At 42.0% G+C, this 13,417-nt stretch overlaps 1 pseudogene; it reads right to left on the bottom strand.

Moving 5' to 3' along the window:
* Positions 1 to 936: 936 nt before the first annotated feature.
* On the bottom strand, positions 937 to 2,595 carry LOC110150667 (elongation factor 1-alpha 1 pseudogene; annotated as a pseudogene).
* Between the last annotated feature and the right edge of the window lie 10,822 nt (positions 2,596 to 13,417).

Genomic DNA, 13,417 nt, shown 5'->3' with positions numbered 1-13,417 from the left:
TATTTACTCCTTGGAAGGAAAGTTATGACCAACCTAGACAGCATATTAAAAAGCAGAGACAGTACTTTGCCAACAAAGGTCCATCTAGTCAAGGCTATGGTTTTTCCAGTAGTCATGTATGGATGTGAGAGTTGGACTATAAAAGCTGAGCACTGAAGAATTGATGGTTTTGAACTGTGGTGCTGGAGAAGACTCTTAAGAGTCCCTTGGACCACAAAGAGATCCAACCAGTCCATCCTAAAGGAAATCAGTCCAGAATGTTTATTGGAAGGACTGATGTTGAAGCTGAAACTCCTATACTTTGGACATCTGATGCGAAAACCTGACTCATTTGAAAAGACCCTGATGCTGGGAAAGATTGAAGGCAAGAGGAGAAGGGGACGACAGAGGATGAGATGGTTGGATGGCATCACTGACTCAATGGACATGGGTTTGGGTGGACTCCAGGAGTTGGTGATGGACAGGGAGGCCTGGTGTGCTGCAGTCCATGGGATTGCAAAGAGTCGGACACAACTGAGCGACTGAACTGAACTGAACTGGTCTTCAAGTAGGTTCCACCTAAGACTCAGAACCAGTATGTTTTACTCATGCAAATATTCTTTTAAGCTATGTTAAAGAGACTGAATTTGCTTGGAAACCCGCCTTTCTTTAAGATCCATGTCTATCATTTTATAGCCATTTTATGGACAACTTGCCTTGTGCCAGTGTTAACTCAAAATGCATGTTGTGGTTGAGGGCCTGGTGCCAGTCTCTGAGTTTTGAGACATTTCCTTTCTCTAATTAGCAGACTGCTAGTAGCTATATAACATCCGGCTAAAGACTAGCAGGGGGCACTCTTTCTGCCCCCTTCTGATGTCTATGTCAGAAGCTTTGTCTCTCTTTTATATATATATATATATATATATATATATATATATATATATATATATATTCTCATTAAACTTTTTTTAATGCGTCTCAAATTCTGTGACAGATTTTTGGTTAAGTTGTTTTCATTAAAAAGTACTGATTTTAAAAACTAATAACTTAAAATGCCACATACAAAACATATGGTCCACAAAAACATTCTCCTTTCCTTCTGAAGGTTTTACGATGCATTGTTATCATCAACCAGTCTTTTACTATTAAACTTAAATGGCCAATTGAGACAAACAGTTTTGAGACCGTTCTTCCACCACTGATTAAGGCTGGGGTGGCAGGTATTGGGGATAATATTCATTTAGCCTTCTGAGCTTTCTGGGCAGACTTGGTGACCTTGCCAGCTCCAGCTGCCTTCTTGTCCACTGCCTTGATGACACCCACAGCGACTGTCTGTCTCATGTCATGCACAGCAAAACGGCCCAGGGGAGGATAATCAGAGAAGCTCTCGACACACATGGGCTTGCCAGGAACCATATCAACAATGGCAGCGTCACCAGATTTCAAGAATTTAGGGCCATCTTCCAGCTTTTTCCCAGAACGACGATCAATCTTCTCCTTCAGCTCAGCAAACTTGCAAGCAATGTGAGCTGTGTGACAATCCACCACAGGTGCATATCCAGCACTGATTTGGCCTGGATGGTTCAAAATAATCACCTGAGCTGTGAAGCCAGCAGCTTCCATGGGTGGATCATTTTTGCTGTCACCAGCCACATTGCCACGATGGACATCTTTGACAGACATGTTCTTGACATTGAAGCCCACATTGTCCCCAGGAAGGGCTTCACTCAATGTTTCATGGTGCATTTCTACAGACTTCACTTCAGTTGTTACATTGACTGGAGCAAAGGTGACCACCATGCCAGGTTTGAGAACACAGGGACAGTACCAATACCACCAATTTTATAGACATCCTGGAGAGGCAAACGCAAGAGTTTGTCAGTTGGGCGAGTTGGTGGCAGGATGCAATCCAGAGCTTCAAGCAGGGTGGTTCCACTGGCATTGCCGTCCTTATGGGTGACTTTCCATCCCTTGAACCATGGCATGTTAGCACTTGACTCCAGCATGTTGTCACCATTCCAGCCAGAAATTGGCACAAATGCTACTGTGTCCGGGTTGTAGCCAATTTTCTTAATGTAGGTGCTGAGTTCCTTAACAATTTCCTCATATCTCCTCTGGCTATAGGGTGGCTCAGTGGAATCCATTTTGTTAACTCCAGCAATTAGTTGTTTCACACCTAGAGTGTAAGCCAGTAGGGCATGCTCACGGGTCTGCCCGTTCTTGGAGATACCTGCTTCAAATTCACCAACACCAGCAGCAACAATCAGGACAGCACAGTCAGCTTGGGATGTGCCTGTAATCATGTTTTTGATGAAGTCTCTGTGTCCTGGGGCATCAGTGATGGTAACATAGTACTTGCTAATCTCAAATTTCCACAGGGAGATATCAATGGTGATACCACGCTCATGTTCAGCTTTCAGTTTGTCCAAGACCCAGGCATATTTGAAGGAGCCCTTTCCCATCTTGGCAGCCTCCTTCTCGAACTTCTCAACTGTTCTCTTGTCGATCCCGCCACATTTGTAGATCAGATGGCCAGTCGTGGTAGACTTCCCTGAATCTACATGCCCAATGACAACAATGTTGATGTGGGTCTTCTCCTTTCCCATTTTGGCTTAGGTTTAATGGTGGTTTTCATGACACCTGTGTCCTGGCGGCAAACCCATTGTGAAAAAGCTCTCTTTTATATTTTAATAAAACTTTATTACACAAAAGCTCTGAGCGATCAAGCCTCATCACTGGCCCTGGAATGAATTCCTCTCCTCCGAAGGCCAAGAATCCCAGCATCTTTTGTGGTTCAGCAACAACCTTTCATCTTGGGGGCTTGTCCGAGATGCTTTAGGACAAGGTAAGGATGCTTGGAGCTCTAGTTCTTTGTTCTCCTAGCAAAGACGTTTTCTGCTGTACTTTACTAACTCTATGGTGTGCTTGTGTGAATGAATGACATGCCCCTCTCAAAGCAAGTGAGGAGCCCTGCTCTGCGGTTCTGTGGTGACCTCATATGGCTTATGGCAGAAGTGACTTTCTGCCCTGTTGGGGGATTATACCGACCTGCCAGTGCCATGAGACACCCAACCTCCCTGCGAGGGGAGCAGCGAGAAATGGGCAGAGCGTGTGGAGCGAACTCTCATTTCTTGGTCAAACTTTCCAGTCTCTCTGACCATTTCTATAACTTCTTGGGAATTAGAACTACTAACTTAATCTGTCAAATCATAGACTTTTCAAGGGGTTGTTACAGTGTACTGCTACTTAGGTCCCAAACTTAGACTGGTAGTCAGGAAGCACCTAGCCCTGCTAGGAGTCAGAAGGTCACAAGCTAGATGGAGCTCTAGCTCTAAGAGTACCTCTCAGGTTACAGGTTACTCAGATAGGAAGTTCGTGGGCTCCTTCCTTTGGTGACAACTCTTAGTGGACCAGAGGAGGCTCTCAGTGGCTTTTGTCCCAACTCCTCAGGTATTCTTTCTGTGGAATCTATAGGAATGAACTGGAAGGACCGGCCCTAATAACTTGAGGACAAAAATCACTTATTCTTCACTGGCCAGCCCTTCACCATCTCTTTTTCTATCACTATTATACTGGTGTGGTGATGCTCAGAAGGAACAAACATCTTGGTTGTATATTCATACTGGTCTTATTGTGGTCAGGAATATATTCAGGGTTGTGCACAGGCACTCAGGAGACGAATATTTCCCTCAGCGGTCTTAGCTTGGGAGGCCTTCTGGAATGTTACTCTGATTGAACCCCAGGTGGCATCAGAGGCAAGCAAGATATTAATGGTGAGGAACTGTACACTAGTCTGGGATGAAATGAGGTCTACCCCTGCTGCATCTCCACCCCACCTTAGTGGTAGAACTGGGAGGGACGAATATGGCACCTGTGTCGGTAAGGGACAGACTAAGTCTGATCAGGGAAGGAAAGCTCTGGTTTAAGTCTGTCTACACCCCTATCTAGAGCAGGGAGGGACGCCTCCCTGGAGATGGCGCTGGTTGCTTTTTTCTCTCTTACAGATGGGAGCTAACAATTCCAGCTTCACTCCTTTGAACTGTATCCTGGAAAACTGGGATAGATTTGATCCCCAGAACTTAGGGAAGAAACTCCTGATCTTCCTATGTGATACTGCATGGCCACGGTGTCCATTGGAGGATGGTGAATGGTGGCCAGTTGGAGGGTCTCTTAATTATAATACTGTTTTACAATTAGACTGGTTCTGTAGAAAAAAAGGGAAATGGGTAGAAGTAGCATATGTGTTTCCCTTTATCTCTCTGCAAGACATGCCAGACTTGTGTCCTAAAGGTGCAGGTTTAGGTGTGAAACCTTCAGCCCCTTCCTGTCCTCTTACTTGCCCCTATATCTGGGACTTCCAACTGAACAGGCTGAGAATCAACCCTTCTAGGAGGGATTGATTTCAAACAGTCCCAACTGTGGTCAAGACTATATCTATCTATCTAGATAGAAGTCTTTATGGGACTAACTTTATGACATTACTTGCAGAGATGTATGTCCCGGGACAGATGCTATCTCCTGACTCAAGAGCTCAAGTTTTGGGGAAAGTGGCTGCCTATGGAGATGAATGGCTTGGTAATGAATCAGTAGGGAAGAAGGAGGATGAGATAGCCACCCTCCCCACTGGGAATCTGATGGTCCCACCCTCCCCACTGGGAATCTGAACCAGATTGGGATGAAAACATGGCTAAAGGAAGATGGGATCAGAGTCATTTTGTCAGATGTATACTTGAAGGACTCAGGCACGCGCATGCTAAGAGTTTAAATTATGACACATTGGCCAACATAGAACAGGAAGAGAAGGAACCTCCTGGTAAATTCCTAGATAGACCGAGAGAAGCCCTTCACAGATTCACTGAGATTGATCCTGAAAGTGAAGAGGGAAGAGTGATCTTAAAAGATATACTTCTCACTCAGTTGGCTCCAGATATCCGCTGTAAGCTATTAAAACAAACCCATGGATCAAATCAGTCTATAGATAATCTGTTGCAACTGGCTCAGACAGTCTACGGTAGGGAATATGAAGAAAAGAAAGAAAGGCAGAGAAAGACAAAGGAACAGATGGGAGCCCTTGTAATGTCTGTCAGAACTGTTGTTAAAAACCCTGAGAAAAATGCCCAGAGGGACCCAGGTGAAAAGGGATGGGCTTGCTATTACTGTGGAATGGAGGGGCACCTCAAGTGGGATTGCCCTCATGCCATCTAAGCCACCCTGGGTTCCATGTCTGGTCTGCAAGGGACCATACTGGAGGAAAGACTGCCCCCAGAGGAGTAGGTTTTGGGGGTTGGACTCTCAAGACAATCAGGACTGAAGGAGCCCAGGGGGCCCTACACAAGTTCCCATCCTAATTACACCTGAGGAACCCTGGGTATTAATAACTGTGGGGGGACAATCCATCAATTTCTTTTTGGACACTGGGACAACTTACTCTGTGCTTGCTGAAGCCCCTGGCCCACTTTCTCCCTGATCCGCTTCTATAATGGGATTGTCTTGACTAGCCAAATGTTATTATTTCAGTCATCCTCTAAGCTGCAACTGGGGCTCTGTCCTATTTTCACACAAGTTTCTGATTGTGCCAGAGTCTCCCTCACCCTTTTGGGGAGGGATATACTGAGCAAGGTCTATCATCTGAAATTCCTAAATGAGCCAAATATTTTTCAGTATGCTTTCTAGAATTAAACCTGTATTAAATCATCCCCTACCTATGACCCTGAGACAGTTGAGAGGATTTTGGGGAATCATAGGCTACTGCAGCATTTGGATTCTGTGTTATGGGGAACTTGCCCAGCCTTTATATAAACTTATATCTGAAACTCAATAAGCCCAACCGACAAACTGGTTTGGTCTCCAGATACTCAAAAGACTTTTAAGGCTCTTCAGACTGCTTTCCTGCAAGCTTCCACTTTGAGCTTGCCCACAGGGTCAGAATTTAATTTGTCACTGAAAGAAAAGGTATGGCCGTGAGAGTTTTGACACAAGCCAGAGGGCCTCATCAGAAGCCTATAGGAGTGGAATCTTAAACTCTAAGGTTAATATTTCGATGACAGACAGTAGGCTTCTTAAAAATCAGTCATTGTTATTAGAAAGACCAAAAACTAAGCTTAAAGTTTGTGGAAATTTAAGTCCTGCCACTTTCCTTCCTGAAAAGGAAAATGAAATATCTGATCATGGTTGTTCCAAATTTCTAACTTCAAACTATGTAGCTCCAGAAGATCTGATGGATACCCCATTAGGCAATCCTGACATGGAAGTATTTACAGATGGCAGTTCTTTTGTTTGGGATGGGAAGAGTAAGCAGGTTATGCCGTGGTGATGGCTGAACAGGGTTTAGAAGCAAAATCTCTCCCCCAGGGAACAAGTGCTCAGCTAGCAGAGCTTGTAGCTCAGACCCCAGCTCTAGAGTTAAAGCAAAGGGCAGCAAGTAAATATCTACACTGATTCTAAGTATGCTTATTTGACTTTACATGCTCATGCTTCAATATGGGAAGAAAGATAGCTTCAAATGGCAACGGGAGAGCCTATTAAGCATTTCTGAGAGATTGAGAGACTTTTAACTGCTATAAATTGTCCTAAATAAGTAGCTTTATGCATTGCAAAGGGCACAGCAGGGATGGGAGTAAAGTAGCTGAAGGTAATCAGCTGGCTGACTGTCAAGCCAGAAAAGCAGCACTTTACCAACCTCTTTACTGCAGACGGCTTTGATTTGGACAGGTCTTGTGGACCAGGAAAAACTACAATATACCGAGGAAGAATTAGAAAGATATCAGAAAAGAGGAACAAAGATTATTGATAAAGGATGGTTACAGTCTGAGGATGGGCAGTTAATAATTCCTGGAAATGCTCAATGGAAAAGTTTTACTAAAGCCTTGAAATTAACTAATGATGTAACTCAGCTCTCAGCTCTTCAACAGGCATTAAAGGAACTCTAGGAGGTGACTCCTGACCCAGCCTCTGAGTCAAGCAAGCCTCTAGTTGAGCCAGGAACCAAGGTCCTGATAAAAACATTGGGATCTGGGGGTCAATCCCTCGAGCCCCTCTGAAGGCCCTTACAGGTTATCTTTCTTCTCCCACCACTGTCAAGGTGCCAGGGATTGATTCGTGGGTACACCACACTCGAGTTAAGAGGTGGCACCCTGACTAGAACTCAATGACAACACTTTATGTCTTTACTTTCTATGCTCTAACTTTGTACTTTTCAGATGGGCCTGATAATCTATGTGGGCCTGCTTCTGCTGACTCCAAAAATCCTGAGTCTGCCATTTGATCCTGAAGACAATGCCTTCCTGTCCTGGGCTCACTCCTATGCTGAATTCCATAACTGGTCTAACTGCTGGGTCTGCGGAGCGCTCCCTTCTTCATCAGTGGAAGATTTCCTGTAGTGCGCATCTCCACTTCAGAGAAAGGACTTTCTTCAAGTCTGTGGCTACCTTCGATAACAACAACCATATGTGATGCCTCTTATTAATCTGATGACGTTTAAAAATCCTAAAATGGACTGATGCAACAATTTGTACTTTAACTGTGGACATAATGTGACTTTTAACTTTCCTTATTGTTCTGTTTTTGCTGTTTGTTTCCTGCATCTGTAACTGTGTAGCTGGATTTGTTTCTAGTCGCAGGGAGGCTTTTGAGTTACAAATGGTTGCTCAAACCATTTCCTGGTTCCAAATAGGGAAAGGAATATGTCAAGGCTGTATAATGTCACCCTGCTTATTTAACTTATATGCAGAGTACATCATGAGAAGTGCTGGGCTAGATGAAGCACAAGCTGGAATCAAGATTGCTGGGAGAAATATCAATAACCTCAGATATACAGTTGACACCATCCTTATGGAAGAAAGAGAAGAACTAAAGAGCCTCTTGATAAAGCTGAAAGAGGAGAGTGAAAAAGAAGGGTTAAAACTTAACATTAGGAAAATGAAGATCATGGCATCTGGCCCCATCACCTCATGGCAAATAGATGGGGAAACAGTGGAAATAGTGACAGACTTTATTTTGAGGGGCTCAAAAATCACTGCACATGGTGACTGCAGCCATGAAATTATAAGACATTTGCTCCTTGGAAGAAAAACTATGACCAATCTAGACAGCATATTAAAAAGCAGAGATATTACTTTGCCAACAAAGGTCCGGCTAGTCAAGGCTATGTTTTTTCCAGTAGTCATGTATGGATGTGAGGGTTGGACTATAAAGAAAGCTGAGCACTTAAGAATTGATGCTTTTGAACTGTGGTGTTGGAGAAGACTCTTGAGAGTCCCTTGGACTGCAAGGAGATCCAACCAGTCCATCCTAAAGAAAATCAGTTCTGAATATTCCTTGCAAAGACTGATGCTGAAGCCGAAGCTCCAATACTTTGGCCACCTGATACAAAGAGCTGACTCATTGAAAAAGACCCTGATGCTGGGAAAGGTTGAAGGCAGGAGGAGAAGGGGATGACAGAGGATGAGATGATTGGATGGCATCACCGACCCAATGGACATGAGTTTGAGCAAGCTCCAGGAGTTGGTGATAGACAGGGAAGTGTGGTGTGCTGCAGTCCATGAAGTGGCAAAGAGTCGGACACTACTGTGCAACTGAACTGATAGAAATTTATTTATTTTTTTTTTGCTTGTGAACAACAGAAATTTATTTCTCACAGTTCTGGAGGCTAGAGGTACAAGATCAGGGTAGCAGTATGGCCAGATTAGACCCTTTTCTTTTTTTCTTTTAAAATTAATTAATTTATTTATTTTACTTTACAACATTGTATTGGTTTTGCCATATATTGACTTGACTCCGCCATGGGTGTACATGTGTTCCCCATCCTGAACCCCACCTCCCACCTCCCTCCCCATCCCATTCCTCTGGATCATCCCAATGTATCAGCCCCAACCACCCTGTATCATGAATCTAACCTGGACTGGCAATTCATTTCACATATGATAATTTATATGTTTTAATGCCATTCTCCCATATCATCCCACCCTTGCCCTCTCCCACAGAGTCCAAAAGACTGTTCAATACATCTGTGTCTCTTGCTGTCTCGCATATAGGGTTATTGTTACCATCTTTCTAAATTCCATACATATGCGTTAGTATACTGTATTGGTGTTTTTCTTTCTGGCTTACTTCACTCTGTATAATGGGCTCCAGTTTCATCCATCTCATTAGAACTGATTCAAATGTACTCTTTTTAATGGCTGAGTAATATTCCATTGTGTATATGTACCACAGCTTTCTTATTCATTCATCTGCTGATGGACATCTAGGTTGCTTCCATGTCCTATTATAAACAGTGCTGCGATGAACAGTGGGATACACATGTCTCTTTCAATTTTGGTTTCCTCAGTGTGTATGCCTAGCAGTAGGATTGCTGGGTCATATGGCAGTTCTATTTCCAGTTTTTTAAGGAATCTCCACACTGTTCTCCATAGTGGCTGTACTAATTTGCATTCCCACCAACAGTGTAAGAGGGTTCCCTTTTCTCCACACCCTCTCCAGCATTTATTTTTTGTAGACTTTTGGATAGCAGCCATCCTGCTGGCGTGTAATGGTACCTCACTGTGGTTTTGATTTGCATTTCTCTGATAATGAGTGATGTTGAGCATCTTTTCATGTGTTTGTTAGCCATCTGTGTGTCTTCTTTGGAGAAATGTCTGTTTAGTTCTTTGGCCCACTTTTTGATTGGGTCTTTTAATTTTCTGGAATTGAGCTGCAGGAGTTACTTGTGTATTTTTGAGATTAATTCTTTGTCCGTTGCTTCATTTGCTATTATTTTCTCCCATTCTGAAGGCTATCTTTTCACCTTGCTTATAGTTTCCTTTGTTGTGCAGAAGCTTTTAATTTTAATTAGGTCCCATTTGTTTATTTTTGCTTTTTCTCCAATATTCTGGGAGGTGGGTCATAGAGGATCCTGCTGTGGTTTATGTCAGAGAGTGTTTTGCCTATGTTCTCCTCTAGGAGTTTTATAGTTTCTGGTCTTACATTTAGATCTTTAATCCATTTTGAGTTTATTTTTGTATATGGTGTTAGAAAGTGTTCTAGTTTCATTCTTTTACAAGTGGTTGACCAGTTTTCCCAGCACCACGTGTTAAAGAGATTGTCTTTTCTCCATTGTATATCCTTGCCTCCTTTGTCAAAGATAAGGTGTCCATAGGTGTGTGGATTTATCTCTGGGCTTTCTATTTTGTTCCATTGATCTATATTTCTGTCTTTGTGCCAGTACCACACTGTCTTGATGACTGTGGCTTTGTAGTAGAGACTGAAGTTGGGCAGGTTGATTCCTCCAGTTCCATTCTTCTTTCTCAAGATTGCTTTGGCTATTCGAGGCTTTTTGTATTTCCATACAAATTGTGAAATTATTTGTTCTAGTTCTCTGAAAAATACTGTTGGAAAGTGAAGGGCTGGAAAAAGATATTCCATGCAAATAGAGACCAAAGGAAAACAGGAGTAGCAATACTCATATCAGATAAAATAGACTTTAAAACAAAGGCTGTGAAAAGAGACAAAGATGGAACTACATAATGATCAAAGGATCAATCCAAGAAGAAGATATAACAATCACAAATATATATGCATCCAACATAGGAGCACCACAATATGTAAGACAAATGCTAACAAGTATGAAAAGAGAAATTAACAATAACACAATAATAGTGGGAGACTTTAATACTCCACTCACACCTATGGATAGATCAACTAAACAGAAAATTAACAAGGAAACACAAACTTTAAATGATACAATAGACCAGTTAGACCTAATTGATATCTATAGGACATTTCACCCCAAAACAATGAATTTCACCTTTTTCTCAAGCGCACATGGAAACTTCTCCAGGATAGATCACATCCTGGGCCATAAATCTAGCCTTGGTAAATTCAAAAAAACTGAAATCATTCCAAGCATCTTTTCTGACCACAATGCAGTAAGATTAGATGTCAATTACAGGAGAAAAACAATTAAAAATTCCAACATATGGAGGCTGAACAACATGCTGCTGAATAACCAACAAATCACCAAGGAAATAAAGAAAGAAATAAAAATATGCATAGGAATGAATGAAAATGAAAACACAACAACCCAAAACCTATGGGACACTGTAAAAGCAGTGCTAAAGGGAAGGTTCATAGCAATACAGGCTTACCTCAGGAAACAAGAAAAAAGTAAAATAAATAACCTAACTCTACACCTAAAGCAGCTTGCAAAGGAAGAAATTATGATACAAATTTAAAAAGAGGTTTCTTTAAAAATTCTGTGTTGCCTTGATGACCCCTAGTTCCACCTGAAGTTAATTTTTCTCAGACGTTGAGCTAACCAATGCATTTTTCTTATAGAAATGTTTGTCTTAAGCTATGTTAATGAGCTATGTATTTACCCTAGTCTCTGTCTTCAAGTAGGTTCTGCCTAAGACTTACAACCAACTTGACAAACCAGTATGTTTTACTCATGCAAATGTTCCATTAAGCTATGTTAATGAAACTGTATTTGCTTGGAAACCTGCCTTTCTTTAAGATTCCTGTCTATCATTTTATGGCCTTGGACAACTCACCTGGTGCCAATGTTATCTTAAAATGCATGTTGTTGGTGAGGGGCCTGATGCCAGCCTCTGAGTTTTGAAACATTTTCTTTCTCTAATTAGCAGATTGCTAGTAGCTATATAACATCTGGCTAAAGACTAGCAGGGGGACACTCTTTCTGCCCCCTTCTGATGTCTATGTCAGAAGCTTTCTCTGTCTGTTTTATACTTTAATAAAACTTGATTACACAAAAACTCTTGAGTGATCAAGCCTCGTCACTGGCCTTGGATTGAACTCCTCTCCTTTGGAGGCCAAGAATCCTGGCATCTTTCGTGGTTTAGCAACAACCTCTCATCATGTATCCTAAAGGCTTGTAGTTATGAAATTTTCAATAATTTTTTTAATAGTAAAAAATGGAATGAGGAGTGAATATGGGAACTAACATAAATCTTAATTGTCAATTGCAACCAAATTCAGGGGCCATTCACCAAAAGTGTGGGGGAACTCTGACCTTGGCAATAGGCTGGCGACAGTGACAGTGATGAACATTTGGTAAATTCTTTCATAGATGGAAAAGTTCCCAGGCTAGCTGCAGGTCTAGAGACCCTGGAGACTGGGGATAAGAAGGGTGCTGCAGAAGGCGTAGTTATGCACAGTCTCCCTATTTTCAGGTGCAGATGTGGTTAAAGAATCATTCACCAAACCAGCGCTCACTGGCATCTGTATACCAGAGACTGTGCTCAGTGCCAGGGCGCAACTGTTCTCTGCCCTCAAGGGTTCACTGTCAGATGAGTTATAAATATATCAGTTTTTTCCATGTGTAGTAAGAATGATGTTTAAATGTATATAAATATTTGATAAAACAAAGGCCATGAGCAAAAAATACTGGTTGCTATCTGAATATTGTTTTTAGAGCTTGAGGATTGATTATCCTATTGTCATTAATCATCTTTTCTTAACTCTATCTCCCTCCAGCCATGTAAGAGACTTTCTACTGAAATTTTCCATTTTTCTTGTTTTCTCATCTTGTGTATTAAAATAATAGGCAAATAATTCCCCAAGATACTCCTTGTGTGTTTATGGGATGGCTTGAAGGAGGCAGTATGGAGTGATGGAGTGTGGGGGCACACACGATGGTGAATTTTGGGGTTTGGAGTGATGCTAATTGGTTTAAAAATTTATTTGTGCAACTAAATGTTCGTGAGAACTCGGACAGATTACTTCCTTCTCTAAGCCTCAGCTTTCTCACCTATAACATGGAAACAATAATAACAGTCTTATTATTAAACAATAATAATAGATCTCCTAGGGATGTTGTGAGGACTGAAGAAAACAGGTCGTGTGAAGGGTCTGCAACGGTGTCTGTTGTAAGCAACCCATGGATGTTCACCCTTTTAGTATATGTGCTGCCAAAGAGAGCACAGATGTTCACCCTTTTATATGTGCAAGAAAAATATAGGAGGCAACAGAGAACTTTGGTAAAATAGGGAAGTTTGGTGGAAAATTGAAATATTTTAAAAGGACAATTTAGAATAAAAGATATCAATTTAGAAACTATAGCACCTTAAATCATGAAGTCTCTAGAAAAGTTCAACCATTTCATTTATAAGCTTCAAAGAACTTAGAGTGAGAAGCCCTCAGTCTCAGAGCTGGTGAAGGCAGAGCTAGAATTTACATGCTGCCCAGGTTCTGGATGACTGTCATTTTCTCCCACCCAGACTGTAGTGTCCACTTCTAAAGGGATGCAGTACCGGACCATGAGATGAGAGGTTCCACTGCTGATTATGGGTTTCCACTGTCCAGCACGGGGTGCTGTGGCTTGTTAGTCTCTGCTTTACCATGGCTCCTTTCTGATGGTTGGCCTGGAGAAGGAGAAAGCTCTGGAATGTGAGCTCTAGAACTGAAACATGTTACTTAGAAGGCAACTAAAATGTTGACAGAT

This window comes from Odocoileus virginianus, chromosome 22, assembly GCF_023699985.2.
Source record: "Odocoileus virginianus isolate 20LAN1187 ecotype Illinois chromosome 22, Ovbor_1.2, whole genome shotgun sequence".
NCBI lineage: Eukaryota > Metazoa > Chordata > Mammalia > Artiodactyla > Cervidae > Odocoileus > Odocoileus virginianus.
Note: the sequence above shows the minus strand (reverse complement) of the source record. Positions and strands in the feature narration are given on the sequence as shown.